Source organism: Tupaia chinensis, unplaced genomic scaffold (assembly GCF_000334495.1).
Source record: "Tupaia chinensis unplaced genomic scaffold, TupChi_1.0 Scaffold000288_2, whole genome shotgun sequence".
Classification (NCBI taxonomy): Eukaryota; Metazoa; Chordata; class Mammalia; order Scandentia; family Tupaiidae; genus Tupaia; species Tupaia belangeri.
The window spans coordinates 2,906,008-2,910,153 of record NW_006159773.1 but is presented as its reverse complement, the minus strand read 5'-3'; the positions used below and the strand labels follow the sequence as shown (position 1 = coordinate 2,910,153).

General features: G+C 36.7%; 1 long non-coding RNA gene across 1 annotated transcript in view; it reads right to left on the bottom strand.

Annotated features, from left to right (window-relative positions):
* Positions 1-2,731: 2,731 nt before the first annotated feature.
* LOC106735064 (uncharacterized) overlaps positions 2,732-4,146 on the bottom strand; it is an 11,535-nt gene continuing 10,120 nt past the window's right edge. Inside the window, exons 2-3 of the long non-coding RNA XR_003549674.1 lie at positions 3,802-3,855; positions 2,732-3,460 (exon numbers count right to left, since the gene is read on the bottom strand). This is a non-coding gene — a long non-coding RNA (uncharacterized LOC106735064). The remainder of the gene's footprint in view (positions 3,461-3,801; positions 3,856-4,146) is intronic.

The following is a 4,146-nucleotide window of genomic DNA, read 5'->3' as shown; positions in this document are numbered from 1 at the left end:
TGGTTAATTTTGTAAAAACAGATTCTTTCAATAGAATCTATATAATGCCTTATACTGTGTTGGGGAGTGATTATGAAAATTCTTTGTCTTCTAAGAAAGTAGGTAAGATACTATGGTTTAAAGCATAGATCCTGGATATACTACCTGAGTCTGGTTATAGTTCTGCCACCATCAGCCGTAGAGTGCTGGGCAAGTTACTTATTAATAACATCTCTGAGGTTTAGTTTCCTCCTCTGTAAAATGAAGGTAATAATATTACCTACTAAGCTGAGTTGGTTATTTAGAGAATTAAGTAAAAAATATACATAGTTGTAGTCATGAAAATATGTTATAAAATATATTTATAAATATATGTTATATAAAAATATATAATATATATTCATTAATATATATTATATAGAATGTGTTTTATAAAATATACATTTAATATAATACATAGTATATAAATTTATAAATATGTTAATACAAATGTATAAGTATAGTACCTGCCACCAAAATAAACTCTACAGAAGCTCAAAATAAACTCTACATTCGCTCAAGTTGTTATTACTTAAAAGAGTAGTTGACTATCAAGATTAATTAGGCATTTTCATCTGAGAAAAACAGAAGTAATACAAATTTCCTCATCTTTTCTGTTATACTGCCTGTGGGTACTATTGCCACATAGTAGATATTAAACACACAGACACACACGTGCACACACACACACTCTCTTTCCTTTTGAGATAAAGTTTTTGCAATGAGCAAGAGAATAACTTACTTCACTCTACCCCCTTTATGTGTTTTGAAAAAAAATACTTAGGAGTTAGCATTTTGGAAATTTTTAGAAATATTTCTATCAGCATATGATTTGGTTCCGGAAAATTCTGTATGTGTGTGTGCATGCTTTTAGGTGTCTGTTCTATTAAAATTCTATACACTAAAATTTCAGAAATGTAATTTTTTACTTTAAAGATTTTTATCTTTTTTCAGAGAGTTATTTTTAAAAAGAATTATTTATAGTAAAGGGGGAGGACCAGCAGCTACTGTAATGGCTATGTCACTGGACTCCCACGTAGTTGACTGTGGTTCAAGTCCCGGACCCAGTGGCTTAAACTTGCACCTGGCGCGTGTGCATGCATGTCCAAGATCCTGAGAGGAGAGTGGAGGAGAAGGGATTGCGGCATGGCCATCCCCCCAGGGGGTGATTTCTCGCTTTCTGTCTCTCTGTCTCTCTCTGTCTTTCTGGCAAGTGTACGCGCCCTATAGAAAAAACCTCTCCAAAAATAAATAAATAAATAAATACTTATTTATTTACTTAATTCCACTTTTTGTTATTATTATTATTTTTTAATTTGACCAGAAAGAGAGAGAAAGAGAAAGTGAGAAAGCAAGCCGTAGGTCTGGAACTCAAACTGCGTTGGTCAGCCATGTGGGAATCCAGCACCTTTATCCACCATGCCATCTGCCTTAGATAGATTTTTGCTATAAAGGCATGTGTGCTCACCGGAGAGACAGAGAGAAACAGAGAGACAATGAGAAATCATCTCCTTAGGGGATGGCCATGCTACAATCCCCTCTCCTCCATTCTCCTCTTGGGATTTTGGGCATATATGCACACACACTTGGCGTGAGTTATGAGCTGCCAGGTCCAGGACTTGAACCGCAGTTGACTCTGTAGGAGTCCAGCAACGTAACCATTACACCATCTGCTGGTCCCAATATTTTTTTAAATAATGAACTTCAGTAGACCTTAAACTTATCTGATAAAAAGGTAAAATGTCATACCTTTAAATTAGTTTGCAAGAATACTGACAGCAGGGGGGGAAATGGACATTTATTAGTCAAACCTCAACAAAAACATTTACAGAACTGGTTGATGAAATTGAAAAAAAGAAAATGATCAACATGTTACTGCTGCACCACAGAGCTGGCCCTGTGCTGAAATATTTTTAAGGATGGAATGCATATTCAAAAAACATGTTTATTACCTTTCACATCCCTATTGCTTGGTCTGGTGTCATCTAAGAGTGCAATGCCTTTTGTTCATTCAATGATTATTTGTTGAGTACCTACTATGTACCAGGTACTATGGTAGACTCAGAGAGGTAGAAATTAAAAACAATATCATTACAGGGGCCAGTAAGTGGCATGGTGGTTATGGCTTGGACTCCCACAGGGCTGACTGTGTTTCGAGTCCCGGACTCACTAGCTTGAGGATCTCACTGGGCATGTGTCAGACTCTCATTGTGCATGTGTGACCAAAATTCCTTGACTTCACATTCATGTCTAAATTGCCAATGATCCATTGTCGATTGGGGATTTGAATTTGTAACTGGCCATTTGAGCCCCCATTTCCTTTTATGTAGTTTAAATGAGCCACTTATTACTTATTTTCTCTTCCAGTTATCTGCAAGTTGCTTTTATGACAGTGATGTCATAATTTACATAAACTACTGATTCAACAAATAAATCCTCTGCAAAGCGCTGTGATAAGACAGAGAGATACAAAGATGCCGTGAACTTTAAAGGGGATTTTTGTACCTTTGAAATATTATAACATGAAAAATGTGAAAAGCACCGTATTTTTATCCTCATGCCTTGTGGGTTACTTCCACTGCTGAATGTGTTCCACAGTACACTGTAGTTCTCACTGTTGTACCTCTCCTCCCCTGGGGCTGTGTTTCTCTGAGCCTGGCAACACACTGTTTGAAAGTTTTAAAGGTATTTTATTTGGCTACAATAATCTCTTTCAGATTTTATCACCTTACTTGTGATTTCAACCTATGACTAGGATAAATTATGTTCCACTGCTACTTACTTGCCCTGAAGAATAATCTGAAAAACAGGAGAAACTAAGATCATAGAAATTAAAATTCTCTAAATGCCTAAAATGGAAACCTCTACCTCCCTCTAAATAGCAATGAAAAGTGGTGATTTGAGGTATTCAAGGCAAGAAATGACCACATGACTTCCTGGGGTTTTGTTTACTTTTAAAGTCTTCAAATAAGCAAAGTCAAAGCCCACAGCCTCTGGAGAAACTTAGACACGTTTGACTCTAAAAGCAAGCAGTACTGACAGTTCAGAAACTTTGGGCATGGAGTGAATAGTGAAAACGGCTTACCAAAAGTCTGCGATAATATAAAATTCAATTCAGAAAAATATAAGCAGCTCATTAAGGCGATTTTATTACTCAGAGAGACAATATTTTTACTTGAATTTTAACTGATACATATTCCTTGAGCTATCCTTCCCACAGGGAAAGAAACCCACAATTTTCATTATAATATTTTTTTTCTTGAAATTTGGGCCTAATCAGGGTACTGTGTGCTGGCTGACACTCTACTTGGCAGGCTAAAATCACATGAGAGGCTTGGTTTAATTCCTAGTTCATCTTAAAAACCAGCATGGTGATGTATACCTGTAGTCCCAACTACTCAGGAAGCTGAGGCAGGAGAATCACAACACAGCAAGATCCTGTCTAAAAGAAAAGAAAAAAAGGGGAAAGAAAGAGAGAGAGAAAAATAAAAATAAAGAAAGAAAACACAATTTGAACAAACTTCAGTATAGCATAATGATTAAGGACGTGGCTTTAAAGTAAGATGGCCCTGGATTTGAACCTCTGCTGTTTACTAGCCCTGGACACAGACACATTTCCTAATTTCCTTAGCCTTAGTTTTCTTATTTATAAAATTATTGATAGCTCTTATTTCACTAGATTGTGGTGAGAATTGAGATAACTACATAGTAAAACCACAATAAATGCCAAAATTTAAAATTACATATATTAAATAAAGAAAAATATCCAAAACATATACTCACTATGAGAGGCAAATTGATAGCTCCCAAAGATGTCCATGTTCTAGTCCCCAGAATCTGAAATGTGTTATATTACAAAGAATTAAGGCTGCAGATGGAATTAAGGTTGCCAACCAGAGGACCTCAAGATAGAAGGAATATCTTTGGTGGGTCCAATGTAATCACAAGAGTGCTTAGAAGTAGGAACTAGCAGTTAGCATAATGGCTATGTCACTGGACTCCCATGTAGTCGACCGCGGTTCACATCCCGGACCCAGTAGCTTAAGACTCACACTGGGTGCATGTGCATTCATGCGTGCTTAAGATCCCGAGAGGAGAATGGAGGAGAAGGGATTGTGGCGTGGCCAT